Genomic DNA, 20,673 nt, shown 5'->3' on the forward strand with positions numbered 1-20,673 from the left:
TGAGCTGCCTTTTTGGGTGTCAAGATTTTGAGGATGTTCCCAATGTATGTAACCATCTGAATTGCTGCCATGGCAAATATGTAAACTTGTATAATTATTTGCCATACTACTTTATTATATGTAAATGGCATTGTTGTTATAAATACTGTGGAGTTGGCTATCAATCCTATGGTTTCCATCATCACTCCAGTAAAGGCACTATATAAGATGTTATAAATCCAGGAGCAAGCAATGATGACTAATACAGTAACTCCAAACAATATTTGTAGCATCATTTTTCCTATTGGTCTATATCCTGTAGCCTGGGGTTGTTCAGACTTTTGGGGTGCCAAATTGTAGTAGATAATGAAACTTGGTGAATTATAGTGGTGGGGAATTTTAGAGAACTTGCACCAGAAAGTAAGCCAAGGAAGAGACTCAATCTTGAGCCCCTTCCCTACACAACTTCCTATTTCTTTCCCTGTCTGGGTGAGGAATCTTCACACAGATGGTAAATTGAAGATTTTCCCACTAACAACCAAATCCCACAACTAGTCCTTTACCTAAGAGATCTTTTATTCTTTGAGGAGAGGGGATAAGAAGAGGTTGGGGGGAAAGAGGGAAATTAAGGGTCTCCCTAATATCTAAGTTATCTTGTTGATTGAAGATTTTGAAATATAGTCAATTCAGAGAACAAAATGATCTTCCCCTAAGGGTAGATATTAACAGCACTGGTGACAAGTCTCTTCTGGGCAAAACCCAACTTTCTCTTCATCTCACAGTAGAGGAAGAAAGCAATGACTAGGGAGGAAACGAAGGGGTCTGTCTTCCACCTTCAGGTAGAAACAGCCAAGCAGGAATCAAATTTCAGTCAGCTGGAGCTTCCTAACTGCTTCCTCCAAGGCTCCATTGGAACAGTCTCCTCTGCCCCGCTGATTTGTGTTCCAAAAGTCCCGAACTTTTTTGCTTTGCAGATCCATTTTTCTTTGCCCAAATAATTTTCATCCACAATATCTTATGGAAGTTGAGTTGAGTGATGACAAAAACAAGTCATAGAATGTGAAAGAGGTGTAGGATACACATATGAAAGAAATAAGTTATGAGACTTTTAATAAAATAAAGGGCCTCCTTATGAGAGACAGGACAGACATGTTATATGAAAAATGTATGTAGCTATGTAAAGGCATTATAAGGAAAAAATAGACAATAAGGATTCTGCTTGAAGTAAAGGTTTGAAGGGAAAAAGAGTAAATGTTTTGAGATTAAATTTACAAGCAAATACAAGTCAGTGAGAATATTACATTGAAAAATCAAGGAAACAGATTGTTTATAGAATTTTAAATTAAAATTCATTGGGAGAAATGCAATATGAAAGTTTTAAAACGTAAGTTCAGTGAGTAAAGAAAGAGTGAAAAAGAGAAGGTTGTTAGTAAAGCATTTTTTTCTCATTCCTTAGTAATATAAACAAACTGGGAGATAAAAACATAAAAGCAGCACATCTTTGAGATACTACTAAAGTTAAATTTTTTTCCCTCCAAACTTATTAACTCTTTCTTGACATACAAGAAGAAAGTGTCTAAAATTATTTTTATTGGATTTCAAGAACTAAAAAAGCAAAAGAATAAAGGAAAACCTTTTGAAATATTTTTAAAAGAATTAGCTAAAATTACAAGTAATTTGAGGTTTTTTATGGCATAATTTACAGAGTGAAATGAAAGATATGGCAGAGTTTGACAAAAAATGAAAGTAATGGACTACCTACTAGTGAATTATTTAAATGTGTAAAGAAAAAGAACTTGACAAAGAGCCCCAAACTGGAAATCAGAGTCTCCCATCTATTGCTATCCCCCCATCCTGCCCTCTCTGCCCCCACTCTATCAATTTAGCCCCTCCATTTCACAATCACTTTTGCAAAGTCTATAAGAGGAAGGTCAAGCTCTGGAAGCAGTTTGTGTTGTAATAAAGAAAAGGATTTACTGTGACCACAAATCAATCTAATTATTTATTGGGAAAGGATTCCATTATTGACAGAAGCCTTTTTTTAGGGATAAGCTAATTTTAATAAGAATTTAAGACAAAAAGACAAAGTTTTTTAATAATCATGGTAAGGCAAATATAAATAAGATATAGAATTAAAAGAATACAGAATTGACATTTACTATATAAAGAAGCCAAAGGAAAATACAGTTACTTGAAGCAGATCAGAATAAGTTAGCAAAAAACAGGAAAGTTGTTTGAGATTATGGATTTTTTTTATGAATGAAATCAGAACATTAAGAGAACAGGTTTTTCTCTCAACTGTAATGTGTAAGATTTCTTTGCCATTTAAGAAAAAGATATAAGGGAATCACTTAATTTTTTAAATATTTGATGAGAACAATTTAAATGTTCCTATGACTCATTTTCATGACCCAAAAAGGAGTCAGGATTATGTTATATGAAAGGACTTCTTAACTAATTAATGACAACACCCTGATTCACTATTAACCTGGAACAGAGGAGTTGATTATATATTTCCAGAATCAGCTAAGAAGCCAGTGTGAGAGTCTCAGAGGATTGTCCAAGCCTGTTCCTCATGTTAGAGAAATACTGAGGAGACTCTAAGAGATCAACAAGCAAGAGGATGAGAGAAGCAGAGATGCCCCTGGGACCAAGTCAAAGGTCTAGCACACAAAGCTGTATATATAGTACAAACTCAAGGATATAACATAATACTTATAATGGTGTTTTTGACAATGGTTGTGCTGTTAAGTGTACCAAGGACACAAGCAACTATACATTGGGATTACCTACCTTTTCCACCTTGGGTGAGACCCATGACATATTTTTACAATATTGGAGAAATTAAGATAGATAATTCTTTAATACTATGAGAAGTACAATTTAACACACTGCATAATAACTCGATTACTAGGACATGTAATCTATCAGCTTTAGCCACCAGGACCCCTACTTACTTAGCTGCATAAAAATATGTGCCAAAACCTTGTTTAAAACTGCAGTCTAAGGCAAAATGGGTCAGTGATAGAAGAACTGGAGATGGGAAATAGTGAATCATTTCTAAATTTTCTGTTAGAGAGTATGGTTAGCTTTTGCTGCTGACCTCTATACTATAATTATTGAAAAGATATTAAAGGATTCTTGGAGTAACATTTTAATGGACATGCAAGATTTATTTAGAGTAACACATTTTATGGAAGATAATAAGGTTCTTAATGCAAACACAAAAGCAACAGCAGATTCTATACTCAGTACTTTTAAGCCTTTTAATCCTTTTGGAAATCTGTCTCAGATTTTAGTATAAATCATTTCTATATTTGTTATACTCATCATACTCAGTGTGTGCAATGGCAATAATGTTAAGAAATTATCTAATTTAGTGAATAAAAAAAGCTTTTTAATTTGAAAAAAAGGGGGGATATGTGAGGACATATGAAGGAACATAAAATCAAAATAGATCCACTGAGGAAAAGCAGCCATAAAAGACATACTTGTGAGTTTGCCTGGGACTTCATGGCAGGGCTGGATTTCAAAATAGCAGCTCAAAAACACTGTCTAGCTAAAGACATCTCCTAAAAGCTTCCTTCATAATAATCCTTGAGTTGTTCATTATTTTGATAACCAAAGGAGCTTTTGCAATGTCATGACCAAATGACCCAGATTCTCTTTCCTCCAGTTCCTGTAAACCCCCAAGTTATTGTCAATATTCTTCAATTGCTTGGGTTTGTAGAATAGCCTTAGAAATGTTTTGAGTTAAGTCTTTTTATATACAATATTCTATGAGAAAGTCACACCTCTTAAATGATGTAATGCTTATACTCTATTTTCTACAAAAACCTTTCTCTGTCATAATAAAGGGAGATTTTGCATCCCCTATCTGGCCTTTCTCTCTCTCTCTCTCTCTCTCTCTCTCTCTCTCTCTCTCTCTCTCTCTCTCTGTCCTTCCTTTCCTTCCATTTTCCCTCCCTGAGGCAGCAGATAATATGACATGGGTTATCTATGTTCTATTTTATACTATATATTTCCACGTTTGCCAGTGATCTGCTTTTAGACCTGATCTCTGATGTATCCTGGGCAAGCCGCCTCTCAGAGCTCTCAGGCAGTTCCCTAAGGCTATACATTACAGAGAAGGTTTCAAACTGGATTGGTCAAAGGCATTCCTTATCTGAGAGTTTCCTGAATCAGTGAAATCACACTCCTACCCATAATATACATGTGCAGGACATCCAAAGATATTAGTATAGTTTTAAGCTTTAGTAGCTTGATTCCAAGTTATTAGCTTAAATAGACTTAAATAGGTCATGGTCACTGCTATTGTTGTAGTTACTGGTATTCTGTTCATGTTGGAGTAACAAGATGTTTCAAACATTTAAGTTTTAATAGCTTAAAAATGAAGTAAGACTTTTGGGACACTTTGCATGTGTTTGTCTATATCTATATCTTGATATCGGCACACCCACAGATACATATGTGCCTATTTAAAGCCCTCTATTGCACTGCTTCATTTTAGTCTTCTGCTCATATTCTCTGTTTCATGCAAACTGGCTTGCAAACTGTTCCTTGTATTTAATCAATTAATCAACATTTAAGAAGTGTCAACTATGTGCCAGGCACTGTGCTAAACAGTGGAGATACAAAAAGAGGCAAAAGACATTTTCTGCCTTCAAGGAGCTCATAATCTAATGGGGCAAACAACATACAAAAAAAATTTATACAAACAAGATAGGAAGAAATTATCAGAGTAAAGAAACTAGAATTCAAAGAGGTTAGAAAAAGCTCCCTATAGAAGATGAGATTTTAGTTGGAACTTAATGATAGCTGGGGAAGGCGATAAGTGGACAGTAACATTCCTCCTCCTACTTCCATGAAATGATGGTCCCATTTTTGCCTAGAATTCCCCATGAAGGAGTTCCTAACTTCCTTCTGGAGACCTTTCCTGACTCCCTCTCTCTGCCCTAAACCCCATCCTCCCAACAGGACACTTTCCCTCTTAAAATTACTTTGAATATATTCTGAATGTACTTTGTTGTGTATAACCTAACCTAAGCTCACAAAAGCAAGGACTATTTTGATTTTTTTGCCATTGTTTCTCCAATGCTTATCCTGATGCCTGGAGCATAATAAATGTTTACTAAGTTGAAATTAATTTAAAAAACAAAAGGGATATTCCAAAAGTGATCTGAGAACCTTGAGGAGGGGAAAAGGTTTCACAGTGGAATATGTGACTCAAGTTGGAACCTAGCATAAAGAGACTCCCAACTGGTGGAAAATAGGGATGTTGGTTGGAAGAGAATGGATAAGTAAATTGGAGGCAGATTATGAATGAGCCTAGATGGCATAGTCAAAGTTTTAGATGCTTTTCAATAGGGAATAGGGAGCCATAGAAAGTCTTTGAGTGTAGGAGTTGATATTACTGTTAGGAAAATGAATTAGATTTTTTGCATGAAAGTCAAATTGAAGAGGAGCTAGGCTTTAGGCAGAGAAGTCAGGTAAGATGTATTTATAATAATCCAGACAAGACCGGAAGCCTAATTTGGGTGTTATAGAGAAAGTTGCAGGGGACATAAGATTTTGGGAGAAACAAATGGACTTGGCAACTGTTTGTGTGTGTGTGAGTTGGAATGGGGAGAAAAGGGTGAACAAGGAGTCAATGATGACTGATTAAATTTCTGAACTAGGGACCTATATGGTGTCCCACATATGGTATGCCATCTTCAGATATAATAAAAGACTGGCATGGATGTGGGTGGGATGAAGTAGAGGAAAGAATAGGAATCAGTTTTGGAAATATCCATCTGATGGGTTGGAAGACATTTGGAAATGTAAAGCAGTCAATTTTATCCATTTTAATTAAGCAATAGGGGACTAAAGCTCTAGATTATGGGTTCAATTGAATGAGTCTCCTGAAAAATATTTCAGAATCAGAAGGGACTTTATGGATTTTCTAGACTGACCATTCTTAAATTTTTTTTATGCCATAGACCCCATTGGCAGACTAGTGAAGTCTATACATTCCTTCCAAGAATAATGATTTTCAATGCCTTAAATAACATACCTGATAACTTTTATACAGTTGTCAATATATTGACAAATATTTTAAAAATCAGAGACCCTAGGTTAAGAACCTCAGATCTGATTCAACTCCTTTATTTTACATTACTTAGATTTATACTGTTCATAAGTAGTAGACTAGGAATTCAAGTGAACAGTAGATCTGGTGATCATTCTTCTTTAAGATGCTGGACACAGGGGGCAGCTGGGTAGCTCAGTGGATTGAGAGCCATACCTAGAGATGGGAGGTCCTGGGTTCAAATCTGGCCTCAGACACTTCCCAGTTGTGTGACCCTGGGCAAGTCACTTGACCTCCATTGCCTTGAAAAAAAAAAAGATGCTGGACACAGAGTAAGGGCATAAAAAATATTTGTTGAATTTAACTGACCATGAAAATTGGGAGAGTCCCTTCAAATAATTTCATCTGGGTTCCTCCAAGGTCCTTTGCTGAGGGGTGGGATAAAGAGGGGTAGAAGTCCCTGAACAGGAAATATCAGTTCAATATTGGTACAACTTGATCCTATCTCTTGGATCCACTTCAATTCACATGATTCCAGAAACCTCAGTCTAGGATTGGTCTTGGGGTTAGCCAAGGAAGTCCAAATACCTGTGTTTCTGGAAGAGGTATGGACTGGTACCTAAACTTGTGGGTCCCTGAAAGTACTAGCAGACTTAGATATTGGGCCCTGGAGACCATGTTTCTGAGGGATCTCTGACAGGATAAGATACTTGGCTCCCCAAGAGGATGGGGATTATGGACCTGGATGCTTGAGTCCCTGAAGGGGCAGTGTTTAGGAGATCAAAACCCAGTGTCCTCAGAATGGAGTACCACCCCTGAGTCTCTATGGCGACTTATAGCAAGATACATCTCCTTGAAGAGGAGGATGCAGGATCTCTGAGGAAATCCAAGTCTTTTCTGGCTGGTTGTTGTCAAAGCTGTAGGGTCTTGAGAGAGAGATAGAGGTTAGCATTTTAGCTTCCTGATCTAGTATACAATGCCTTAAACAGGCTACCACACCTGTGTTTGCCCAACCCCTGCCCTCCACATACACACACATATATCCTGGCAAAGGTTGACTAGATGCTTGTGTCTTGGGGAGAGATCAAGGGAAACCATCCTTTATTTAACCTCTGATCTCTTATTCCTCCAAGCTCTTTCAGAAAATCCCACCTCTGTACTCTACCTGAGACCCTAGTTCTCAATGATATGAGATAAGGAAGAGGGGAGAAGAGAGAGCTCAAGGCCAATATCCTCAATTTTTTCTTTATTTCTCAGCTGAGGTGAAAGTGGGAAAAGGAGCCATGCAATGATCAAGAAAGAATAAAATGGTTTGGAAAAGCCACTATGAAAATTAAAATAGTGAAATGATAAGGGAAGTGTACAAAAACTGCCTCACAGCATTGAGAATCCAGGTAATATTGTATAATATAAATTTATAGTGGACCAAGTCAGGAGAGTTGCATGACTTTATCCAACTTCATTCATCAGCCTGTATATGAGTGAAGGCAACAGATGACAAGAGTATTCTAAGATCAAGGCTTGTCAGGGTATGATTCAAAAAATGATAAGAAAGTCAAGAACTCAAGAGAAGTAGACAGTGTAGAGTTGAATTTAATGGTAAATGAGAAGAGAAGGGCTATTGCAGGGGCAATAGCCTAGGAGAAAACTGAGGGGTGAAGGAATTAGAGGTCATGGTGTGGATGAAGAGTAGGATTTGGTATAACAAATGAAATTCTCTGGACACTGCATATATTACAATTTAAAATTAGTTATTAAAAGATGACTCAAGGAAATCTAACTAGCCAGTGGACTCCTTCAATAGCATGAGTAGGGCAAAAAGCAAGGCCTGAGAAAGGTACAAGTGAGAGTCTCTAGGCTGAATCGTCCAAGAGAGCTGGGTCAGAATGCAGCCAGAAGAGAAGGGCAAAAACAGATTGTGAATTTTCCTGGTACATATCCTCATCATCTAGGCCAGTGGTTCTCAACCTTTCTAATGCCGTGACCCCACAATACAGTTCCTCATATTGCAGTGACCCCAAACCAAAAAAATTATTTTGGTGGCTACTTCAAAACTGTAATTTTGCCACAGTTATGATTCGGAATGTAACTGCCTGATATATGCATTATGTTTTCTCATTGCTACAAACTGAGAGGTTGAGAACCGCTGATCTAGGCTATCCTCAGGACAACTCTGATTGGAACAGTCACATAGGAAGTAGACTCAGAGATCCCAATTCCTCCCTTACCACTTTCTGCCTTACCTTTACCAGATAAGAAGGGGAATGTCCTAAGATGCCAAGAGACCTGCCAAGTAGCTGGGTCATTGTAGTCCAAAAATGGCAGTTCCCTACTGCATTGATTTCATTATATTAGGTAATCAAATGGCTGCCTACCCCTGCCCCTAAATTATATTTTCTTTACAAAGGTCTTAATAAAAACTTTCATAGCTTGGGGAGAGAAACTGTTTGAGCTTGAAAATCAAGCGCTTTTTCAGGGGAGCTAAAAAGGAAATTTCACAGAAACTATCCCAATTCAATATTAATTTTCCACATTGGTATGGGAAGGCAGAAGGACAGGTAGAAAGCTAATAACTTATAGTCAGACAAGAAGATTTCAGAGTTCATGGGCATGGAGGTGGTGAATTTGTTGATGATGGTAGGATCAAGAGTTTGACTATCTGTGTGTGTCTGAGGTAGGAGAAAGATGTTATGGGAAGTGAGTAGATTGAGAAACTGAAAAATTAGGGGTTTTGAGGGAGCACCAATATGTATATCAAAGTCCCTTTGTATGAGGACAAGAGTTGGAGAGAAGAGAAAGATTATGAGCCAGTTACTGAATTCATGAAGAAAGGCAGGACAGTGTCTTAAGGATCTATAAACAATTACTAGGATTTTGATTAGGTGGAAGATGTAGACTGTATAGATCTCAAAGGGGGAGGAGAGTGACAGAGATAAAGGGAGAACCTGAAAGTGGCAATGGGGAACAAGAAGTATTCTAATTGTGCCAAGATGGTGTATTAGGGATAGTCATACAGCTGAACTCTCCCAATATTCCACCCCCCCCAAAAAAATAACTCCTCAAACCACATTTTGGAGTGGCAGAATTATGCCCTCCCAGTGTTTTTCTTTTTCTTTTTCCTTCTTTTTTTTTAAACCCTTATCTTCTGTCTTAGAATCAATACTGTGTATTGGTTCTAAGGCAGAAGAGTGATAAGGGCTGGGCAATGGGGGTTAAGTGACTTACCCAGGGACACACAGCTAGGAAGTGTCTGAGGTGGGATTTGAGCCTAGGACCTCCTGTCTCTAGGTCTGGCTCTTGATCCACTGAGCCACCCAGCTTTCTCTCCCCTCCCAGTCTTTATATTGACAGTAGCACCAATCCATTTGTCTGTAATCTCACCTAGACAACAAGTGTGCTGTGAGGAGAGTAGGAATATGACCACAAGACGGTATGTTATTTCCTCTAGAATTTGAAAGGTACACTAGGAACTAGAATTTATCTCCCCCTTCCCCTTTCACCTCCCATTATTTCTGGTCTGGAAGATTGTTGCTCTAAGTTTCAAACAGAAAGTTGCTTCTCTAGTCACTAGCCCTTAGTTTACACTTGGCAGATTGACTCCTTACTAGTTACAAAGTGACCACATGTAGTGAATGACAGATTTTGTTTCAGTAAGTAGCAAACTTAAGAGAAATTGGAAAGATTATGCTGATTAGATGACCAGAAAACACAAAATGAATTAGTTTTTCCTCTGCAAATGAGATATCTCAGCTCAAACCAAGAGAAAAGTCCCAATTCCGATCTTACTCAAGGAGAAATTCTCCAAAGTTTCTAGGGGAATAAATAGGAAATCAGGAAAATGTTGGGGTTAGTTGAGGTAGTATTCCCTACATTTTTCAGTTCTTTTTCTTTTTCCACCATACTGTGGATCCCCCAAAATGTCTTGAACCATGTGTGACTCTTAAAGAAAGAAAAGTTTTGGTGTTTGAAGCCTTTGAACCAATTCTCCTTAAAGAGGTTCAAAGCTTTAAATCACCATTCTCCTCATTAATCTAGAGTCATGCATGAACATCAGCATGCAAAATGTCCCACAGTCTTGGCTGTTAGCCTAGAGTCATTTGCAGCAACATGTCTCTCTTTGAAACAATCCCCTTTCTACTGGTACACTTTTTTGGAATCTTTCAGGAACAGTCCATGCTAGAAAATTCAATCTTTCATCTTTCAATTGACTGATAACTTCAGTGCCTGAGAAATCAGAGGTGGAAAAGCAAACAAAAATACCTGAATAAGCCTCTAATCCTCCTTATAATAAGCCTACACCTCTTCAGCATCCCTGAGCCTCACTGCTCCATGGAGTGATAATGGGAATGACAACCTTTTAACATATTATTCAATTCAACAAACATTTGTTAAACTCACATTATGGGGAAAGCACTACACTAGTTGTTTGGAATCCAACCCATTTCTCTCCCAAAGCAAATCTAAGCATTTCTGCTCTTAAAGAATTTACAGTCAAAAATTGGGAAAAAATCTTCATTAAAAACCTCTGACAAAGGTTTAATTACTCAAATTTACAAAGAGCTAAATCAATTGTACAAAAAACCAAGCCATTCTCCAATTGATAAATGGGCAAGGGACATGAACAGGCAGTTCTCAGCCAAAGAAATCAAAACTATTAATAAGCACATAAAAAAGTGTTCTAAATCTCTTATAATCAGAGAGATGCAAATCAAAACAACTCTGAGGTATCACCTCACACCTAACAGATTAGCTAACATAACAGCTATGGAAAGTAGTGAATGCTGGAGGGGATGTGGCAAAGTAGGGACACTAATTCATTGCTGGTGGAGTTGTGAATTAATCCAACCATTCTGGAGGGCAATTTGGAACTATGCCCAAAGGGCAATAAAAGACTGTCTGCCCTTTGATCCAGCCATAGCACTACTGGGCTTGTACCCCAAAGAGATAAGGAAAAAGACTTGTACAAGAATATTCATAGCTGCACTCTTTGTGGTGGCCAAAAACTGGAAAATGAGGGGATGCCCTTCTAATTGTTGAATGGCTGAACAAATTGTGGTATATGTTGGTGATGGAATACTATTGTGCTAAAAGGAATAATAAAGTGGAGGAATTCCATGGAGACTGGAACAACCTTGTAAACCTTGAAATTTCCAACATATGTGAATGTTGGAAATTTCAAGGTTTACAACCTCCAGGAAGTGATGCAGAGCAAAAGGAGCAGAACCAGGAAAACATTGTACACAGAGACTGATACATTGTGGTACAATCAAAGGTAATGGACTTCTCCATTAGTGGCAATGCAGTGTTCCTGAACAATCTGCAGGGATCTAAAAAACACTATCCACAAGCAGAAGATAAACTGTGGGAGTAAAAATACCGATGAAAAGCAACTGTTTGACTACAGGGGTGGGGGGGATATGACTGAGGAGAGACTCTAAATGAACACTCTAATGTAAATATCAACAACATGGAAATGGGTTTGAATCAAGAACACATGTGATACCCAGTGGAATTGTGCATTGGCTGTGGGAGAGGTGGTGGGAGGGGGGAGGGAAGAAAAGAAAATGATCTTTGTTTCCAATGAATAATGTTTGGAAATGATCAAATAAAAATAAAAAAAAAGAATTTACAGTCTATATCATTACAAAAAATAAAAATGAATGTAATGAGCATATGCAGATAGAAGTTTAGGTAACAACTTTCCCTCCTACCCAAGAAGGATGGGGAAATGGAGAGTTCATGAAGAGGAAACATGAAACAACGATGTCTGGGTGGACAGCAGTGCAGAGAGAAGATCAGAAATAGAGTGACACAACCTAGGATGTGATAAGATAGAGAGGAGCTGAATTAGTCCATACCCTGCTAATTTGTTCAGTGCTCCCTCCCTTCCATCGCCCTTCCTAAATTCTCTTCTTCCCTTAGAATTACAAGTTCCTTGTGAGGGCAAGGACTATCCTGCTGGTATTTATATATATCTGTCTGTTCTGTAAGGGTCAATAGGAATGAATGAGGCTGGTCTAGGTTTAAAGTAACCAGTACAGACCACTATTCCTCTGTGGGGACACTATATTCTAAGGAATGGAATTGAACTTACACTTTTGAAGAGGATGGGCTTCACTAAATAAAGTGACTTCACGAAATAAAATGCTTTGAGTTTGTGGGCCTTGTATTCAAGAAGTTGTAGGGACAGAAACATCTTTTGGATGTTTAGAAACTCTCTTTTGGAAAGATGGTTTCCCAATTGTTTTGCTAAGCTCTTGGAAACATTTTTTCTGTGTCCCTTATAATTTAAATTGTCTGTTCTTTGATAATACTTCAATCAGCCTTTTGGTTTTTGGTTGTGTCTGACTCTTCTAGGAAAAAATACTGGAGTGGTTTATCATTTCCTTCTTTGGATCATTTTAAAGATGAAGAAACTGAGGCAAATGGGGTTACAAAGGTAGTAAGTGTCTAAGGTAAGATTTGAACTCATGAAGATGTCTTTCTGACTCCAGACCTAGCACTCTACTTCACCACTTGGCTGCTGTAAATACTTTGTTAGTCTAAGTGCTTGCAAAGGTGCTAAGGACAATTTCAGACACATCTGATTCTGCTCCTAGCTGGAAATAATGTCTCCTTTGGAGAAAGGTAGGGAAAGAAGAGATTAGAAATGTCTTTTCTGCCTCCCTTTGAGTCACACAGACACTTCCATGCTACACTTGAGTCTCAATACACTTTGTTTACCAAGTTATTGGATGGGTGGTACACAGAGATAAATGTGGATAGACTTTTGTTTTGGGAGTATCTGCCTGTGAACTGGGGGCAGGTAGGTGATCAGGTGGATAGAGCCCTAGGCCTAGACTCAGGAGGATTTGAATTAAAATCTAGCCTCAGACAGTTTTTTTTAAACCTTTACTTTCTGTCAGTATTAATTCTAAGACAGAAGAGTGGCAAGGGCTAGGCAATCTGGGTTAAGTGATTTGCTCAGGGTCACATGATGAGAAAGTATTTGAGTTCCTTCCTATGAGAAAATCGCTAAGCCCCTGTATCACTCACAAAACAATTTGGTCCCTGAGCCACTTGGAAAAAGAACATCTGACAGCTCTTTCAAATCTAAAACAGGCTATCCTGTCTGCCCCAGCTCTAGGAATCCCAAATTACAACAAGCCATTCACCTTGTATGCCCATGAAACAATAATCAATGGAATAATAGGTATAGAAATTATCATTACAATAATGAATTTAGAAATTATAATTTTAGAACTGATAGCTTTTCTAGAAATTTAAATCAAATAACTGATAACTCAAACTAAATGACACCACAATAATATCTCTTAAGTGAAGCTTGTCCACCAACTGCTTGGGGTGCTAATGCCCCTCTATGTGGGGCAGAAGGTGGTGCCCCTTAAACTCTATTGCTTTTGTTGTTTTGTTGCTATTTGCCCTTTTTAGTTCTGTCTCCCCTTAAACATAGCAAAGAAGAAGAATCTGTCTACATCCTTACTTTATTTGTGCCATCCTGTATTTGACCCCCTTATCTTTATTTGTGCCTTTATGGAAGTCTATAACAACTTGAATTTGGAAAACTTGTGAATTTTGAATATTTGCTATTTTCTTTGTACCTATATTACCTTGCAGAAAAAACTGTATTGGTGACTTGTATTAGTGACCTGTACTGACCTGATTTGCATTTTGTACTTTTTTTGGTGAAAGTTTTGTATCTTCTTCAATGTATTATTGGTTTTATACCTCATTTGCACTCACACTATGGACCATGGCTAGGGTAAGAGAAAATGCATCTAAATTCTTGAGTAAGAACCTATATATTCTACCCCTCCTTAAGTGACACTGATTGTAAGATAGATAGATAGATATTTGATTGCCACTGATTATAGGAGATATATATTTTTGAATTTTTAGCACATTTTTCATAATTGCATTGCAATTTAGTTTTCCTAAGCACATGTCATCTCCCTAAATTGAAAGACTTTAGATTATTAAATTAGTGTCAATTTTCTGTCCATTAGTTCTAACTGTAACTGTCTGCCCCCAAAGCCCTAGACTACTGAAACTACCATTAGAATTTAAATATTATGGGACTTTGTACATATGTCTGATTTGAAGAAATGGGAACAAAAAGGAGCACAGACCTGATCTACACAGTGCCAAAAAAGCACAGATATCTACACAGTGCCACAGAAGCATGTATTTAACCTGAATGATGCCAAAAAAGCACACAGTTCAAAAAAAGAGAAATCAATCCTGCTAGGATTGCTGAGATTTATTGAGACTTCTATGCCAATAAAAAAAGGACTTGAACCTAGTGTGAGACTCGAGATTGCAGTGTTTAACATATGGTAAGATGCAGGACTCTTTGTACTACTCTCCTTGTGAAATTTATATCACATACCTAACAATTGGCTATTCTGGCTCCATATTTGACTGCTGAGAAGAAACAATGAAAGAAGAAATATATCAGACCAAAAAAAAAATATCTAGTCTCTTTTCCTAACTTTCTTGATGTGGTGGTTGACTATGGTCCTGGCTGCTGAGTGGGTAAGTGCATGCTGTTAGACATGGGTTACTTTAATTGGGCATTTTTCAAAGTCCTGTTGTAATTTTTCATATAAAATTTAGGATTAGATGTTCAGAATTTTCATCCAAAAGTTATTTAGCTTTTCTTTTTGCTATTTTTTCTAATGATTTTAATTGGCAGTGATTCATATGCTTCATGCCTCAGACATGATTCCCCGTGTGATTTCCTTGTTTTCTTGATATCCTCCTGGGGTGGGGGTGGGGGAGGATGTGCTTTTATTTTGTATTGAAAAGTTTTAAGTTCCTTTTGAGAAAAAAATTTTTTTAAGGATAAGAAATTTTCTACCTTTTGGAATTCAGAGATTGATTTCCTTGTGGAAGATGCCCACAGAGACTGCATGCTGGTACATGAGTTCCTGAACAAAACTGTATGTGCAGAACTGAACTTTGGATGGTTTAATACATTTATTTATATGTACTTTGTTATACCAAAGGGGACTTCCCCCTAATTGGTTTTGTTCTTGATTCCCTTTTGTTTCCTTATCCCCAAGTTGTTGTATTTTCCCTGTGTAAAATTTTATATACCTTAGTTAAGTATGTTTAAAATGATCCACTGGGGAGATTGGTCTCCCAAAGGATCATAGGGGTAATGTGTAAATGGAAAATTTGCAACACCTGAGCTACTTTCCCAATATCCTTTTAAGTTATATCCTCATTTTACATAAGGATGCTTAGGAGATCAATTTTGCTGAGACCCATGCTACAGGGCTATTTTTTTGGAGCTTGTGCTTTTGGTAAAGTGCTGCAGGTATGAGTCTCTGTCTCTCTTTGCTCTGCTCACTTGACTGAAAGAACCTTTTTTTTCTTTTCTCTTTCTTTTAGATTATTATTAAAATTCTTATATATTTTTCAATACTAGGAGTAATTATTTATTTTTACTCCTACAAAATTTTTGGCCTCCTGATTCTGGACCTGGTTTTCTATTCATTGTCTTACGAGTTGCCTCAGGCTCAGACATTTTCTAGCTATATGACCCGAGGCAAGTCACTTACCCTGATTTACCTCACTTTCTCTATGTGCAAAATGCCCTGAAAAAAGAAATGACACACCACTAGAGTATCTTTGCCAAGAACATCCCAAATAGGATCATGAGGAATCTGACATAACTAATGTACTAAACAATAACTCATCTATGGATTGTGACAAGTATGTAATTAAACAAATTTTTCACAGTGCTCTAAGCCCTTCTAGAGTTATAAAGTTATAAAGATATGTGTAAATAATTATATAAAGTCTTGGGAAAGTTATTCAGGGAAAAAAGAGAAGAATGAAATGGCCATGAGTGAGCTGCCTTTATAGTGGAGACTTTCCTTTTCTTTCCCGCATAGATTCTACATTTTAGTTACCCTAATTTTAAAAGGAACACAAGAGTATTCCATGTATTGTCTAGAAAAAGGAATGAGGAAAGAGGCTTGAAAAAATATCAATCCCCAATTAGGAATAAAATTATAAAGAGCATTATTTAGAAATAAAAATGATGCAGCATTAGAAATAAATCTTCTCAGGTGTAAGGAGTATGGTTAATGTGACTTTACCCAAGCTGAACTGCGCATGGCTCCTAACCTACAGAAAACATCACTTGCTTTGTGAATTGGTTATATTTCACTGCACTCTCCTAGCCTTTTGATCTTGGCACAATGGAGTGAGTCTGCTCCCTTCCCCCAGGAGACTATTAGGTATAGATAGAATCAATCAAAGGAATAAAAACTTAAATACATTCAAGTGACTACATCAGACTATGTCCTCCATTCCCCACCTCCAACTTCTTATAGGTAATTTTTTACCAGTCCATTAGCGTGCCTTAAACCCAGCTGGATGCAGTGCAAGGAATCTAGGCTCCACTAACTGCTGCCAACAATCTGAAAGTAAGTTACAGGAAAGTGGGGTCAGTGGAGGGAGTGGAAGGGGATATTCCATTCAATAAAATGCAAGAATCCCTTCTAAATCATGGAGTTAAAGATGCGGTGCCCCAACCATCTGGAACATCTGGGTAAAGATTTTTGGTCCTACCAGAGAAGTCTGAAAATTTTTCTTTTCTGTTTATGAGGTGTTTACAGTACCTTACTGTAAAGTTTGGGTTAAGTATTTGGTCATGGGATATATGTAGGTCAATGTTAAGATATCTCTCTATTTCTAGCCTTTGTGTGTTATCTACTGGCTTTCATGTTCTTTTTACAAAGTTTAATTTTTTATTTAACTCTAAAAAAGAAATTGTATATACTTGATATTAAAAGATAAAATATGCTGATGTCATACAATACTATACGATACAATACAATTATATATTTTTTGCTTTTCTGAGTTTCTAAACTTTTTCCATGTCATCTACTGGCATCACATGTCATCTGTGGCTTCAAGAATCTTGATGGGGAAACCTGTACAGTTTTCTGCCCTAGGCTTTAGCATTCTGCTTCTAGTAGAGTTTTGTTTGTTCAATTTAATTATGATTTCTTCCTTTTTGACTTTACCCAGTGCTGCATGTGGTAAGAGAAGAGGTAGGGACTTTTTCCAGATCTTTTCCTTCTGCCAGATTTAATTGATGGACTTGGTTTGGGTAATGTATCACCTTATAGCTTTCCCAGGCTCAGGGCCAGTTTCCAGGGAATAAATGCATAGTCCCTATGCAGCTTCAATGCAGAAATGCAGCTTCAAGTCTTAGTAGACTGATCTGGCAGAGTGACCAAGATGGACAGAGGGTGGATATAAGCAAGAAATGGAAGAGACCTTGGACACAGGCCTAGACACTTGGTTGGGGGTGGAGTTGTCCTGACCTGGAGGCAGGTCAGGACTAGCTTTAGCAGTAGCAGAGAGTATGGAGGACTACTAAGAGGCAGTGTCCTTTTCCAGGCTATTGGAAAACTGTGGGAATCCAGTATCTCTTCTACATCTGGTGGCAGCTCATCCTTGAGATTATAGCTCTGGGAGGTGCAGGTGCATTGCAGGAATTGTGAAGGAATACTGAGCACTCTTTATCCAAATCTCCTCCCCATTCCATTTACTTGTTCTGTAACAAGTGTTGGGTCACTATCCCTTTTTTATGTTGTGAGCTTGGCTATTTCTTTTGCATTAAGTTTTACTCTTTCTCCTCTATCAAATTGTGATCAACCCAGACATGTGTTATTGCTCTGTGGTAAGAGTGTGCTGAGTAGGGGGCAGCTGGGTAGCTCAGTGGATTGAGAGCCAGGCCTAGAGATGGGAGGTTCTAGGTTCAAATCTGGCCTCAGACACTTCCCAGCTGTGTGACCCTGGGCAAGTCACTTAACCCCCATTGCCTAGCCCTTACCACTCTTCTGCCTTGGAGCCAATACACAGTATTGGCTCCAAGACAGAAGGTAAGGGTTTAAAAAAAAAAGAGTGTGCTGAGTAATAGTTCTAATATGTGACAAGGAAATCACTTTAAAAGACTGATATATATTAATTTAAGGTCTCCAAGGAATTCAGCTATGTAATTCCTAAATGAAAACTCAAGTCAGCAGTCAACCTTTTTATGGAGTTTAATTACAAACAGGAGGAAGAAAGGAATTAGAGATAGAGAGAGAGAGGGAGAGAGAAAGGGGAGAGAAGGGAATAGGGCTTAAATGCCCCTTCTGTTTAGGCTGGGCCAAAAGGCCCAAGCCCTTAGATAGCTGGGGCAAAGAAAAGAGATCAGTCCCTATTACTCACGTGACCAAAATGGAGAAACAGTCTCAGAGGCCCCCACCTTCAGCTTCCTTCAGAGCAAGCTTCTCAGAGCACACTCCAACCACTCAGACAAACTCCTCAACCACCACCCTGAGTCTTAAGACCCCTCTCTCTTTAAGGAAACCATCCAAGTTCCCTCCCCTCAGTTCTCACATCTACCAATCACTGTCCATCAATTTCCCTGTGCCAATGGAGGCTCTAGCTTAACCCAGGACCACCCAGAGGTCTCTGGCTTTGCACATGTCTGTTGAAGGTCATATTTTCAAATAATTAAATCTTTGATCCTTTGCTACAGCCCTTCCTAAATCCTGTTAACCTGAGTAGAGTAGAGATTGGAATAATTAAATTTTGATCTATGCTGCAGCCCTTCCTCAATCCTGTTAGGACTGAGTAGGGTGGAGATTGATTCCAAGTATCTCCATTGTATCAATTCTAAAATCAATCATGACTCAAAGAAATTCCTGTTCTATGCTTAAGCATAGGTCAAAGTCCTTTCCATTGTTCAGCAAAAGGTTTCTGTCCTAAAGTAATCTTAAGAAGGGAGGAGGAGGAACCTCCCATGCCAATGGGGTTCACATTCCAATAGACTATCAGTAAGAAATTTTCCAAGTATGAAATTTCCCAAAGGTGAAATTTCCAACATTTATAAGTCTAAGGAATTTTAAGGTTTACAATCCCCCCTGATGATCATTGGGAGACTAGTCTCCCCATTGATCATTTAACATAATAATTTTGTAGTTCTAAATTCACTTCTAACTAAAGATATACACAATATTCAATTTTCTAAGAGAAATTAGAATAGTGAGAGAGGAAATAGAAAAGAAAAGAAAGCAAAACCAATGTTTTGCTAGGTGCATTGACAGAAAGGCAAATTAGGGGCAGTCCCTTTTGGCATAAATGTGTAGTTACAATAAATGTTCAATCAAAAGTTCAGTCCAATCAATCACATCCAAAGTTCATTCTTGATCTTCTTGATGAAGTGTAGGTTTTCGGCATCTTTCTGCAACAGTTCATTCTCTGGATATAAAAATTTCAAGCTTCTTTCTTGAAGATCTTTTCTCAAACAGAATCAAAATCTTTGAATTTTTTTTTATAAAAGTAAAATTTTAAACAAAATTCTTGGATTTTTATAAAAATACAATCTCAAACAAAAAAATTCAAAAATTCTTAGATTTTAAATTAAAATACAATCCCCCCTGAAGTAAGTATTTAAAAAAAAAATCAAGTTTAGCTCAGAATGCAATGTTCAGTTATGGGGGTGTATGTGTCAATTATCAAAAGAATAGAAAAATAATCAAAAACATAAGAAAAATTCAAAATAGACCTTGTATAGGTCCAGTTTAAAGTAATTTCTATCCCACAAGTATGTAGGACAGAATGCAGTAATATTTCACTTAGCCATTTGTAGCCAAGACTACAGGAAGTTGCCATAATATAAGAAAAGAATTAGAATTCTATTTTGATGGGGAAATGCCATTCCCTTGTCTGATTTTTCCTCAGGGATATAGGGAGCCAGCATGATAGTCAAGCTTTGTACTTGTTTGAGTACTTCGAAAAGAGTGTAGATACAAGGAAGTCCTACGACTTAAACATAAGTTAAGCGTCGCAACCTCGAGTCTCACTTTAATATTTCTTGTGTGCTCTATTGGCACTATTCAGGTTTAGTCTGTGCTCCTTGTTTTTATCCCTTTTCCTGGAATCAGACACAAACATTAATCACATTCCTATAATATTTTATCAATAAATGGCAGGTTCCCATAGTTTAAAGCTTTTAGGCATATATTGATATTATAGCAAGAGTATATATATTAACTTGTATTACTGCAGGGAAAAATAATATTAATATTAATTATGTGTACCTTCAGTACAAAAAATGAGAAAAAAATCAAATATTCTGATCAAAAAATAAAAGAAAAGAAATAAGAAAAAATAAGAAAAAAATCAGTAATTCAATATATTCTTGAAAAAAAAACCAGCATCTATTTGTCTATGGATTATTATCTCCAATTCATATGATAAGATAGAGTCACAATTCATAGGATAGGATAGAGTCAATCAGTCTCAGCAGAAGATGCTTTCTTCACATGAGAGCAGTGAATCCAAGAGTCTCTTTCTCCAATCTTTATAGATGTTGGAGTAGTTAATAATATTTGGAATGGTCCTTCCCATGAAGGTTGAGTTGCTCCAGTTCGCTTGAAATTCTTGATATAAACTTTATCTCCTGGGTTCAGGTCATGCAGAGAAAAGTCTAATGGTCCAGCTTGTACTGCAGCTCCGGATTCATGAAGTTCACGTAGTTTGTGCTGTAACTCCTGTATATAGGAAGCAATAGTAATATCTCCCCCTAACAGCGATGTATAAGCCGGGGA

The 20,673-nt window shown here is 37.4% G+C and overlaps 1 protein-coding gene across 2 annotated transcripts in view; it reads right to left on the reverse strand.

Annotated features, from left to right (window-relative positions):
- Window positions 1–20,673, reverse strand: part of LOC100010378 (galactoside alpha-(1,2)-fucosyltransferase 2-like) — an 82,370-nt gene that overhangs the window by 46,966 nt on the left and 14,731 nt on the right. The window contains exon 2 of one of the 2 annotated variants that reach the window (XM_056822411.1): window positions 16,408–16,482. The exons of the other annotated variant lie outside the window; for it this stretch is intronic. The gene's annotated coding sequence lies outside the window, so the exon portion shown is untranslated. The remainder of the gene's footprint in view (window positions 1–16,407; window positions 16,483–20,673) is intronic. 2 annotated transcript variants of the gene reach the window in all.

The sequence above is a fragment of the Monodelphis domestica genome, chromosome 3 (assembly GCF_027887165.1).
Source record: "Monodelphis domestica isolate mMonDom1 chromosome 3, mMonDom1.pri, whole genome shotgun sequence".
In the NCBI taxonomy this organism is placed as follows: Eukaryota; Metazoa; Chordata; class Mammalia; order Didelphimorphia; family Didelphidae; genus Monodelphis; species Monodelphis domestica.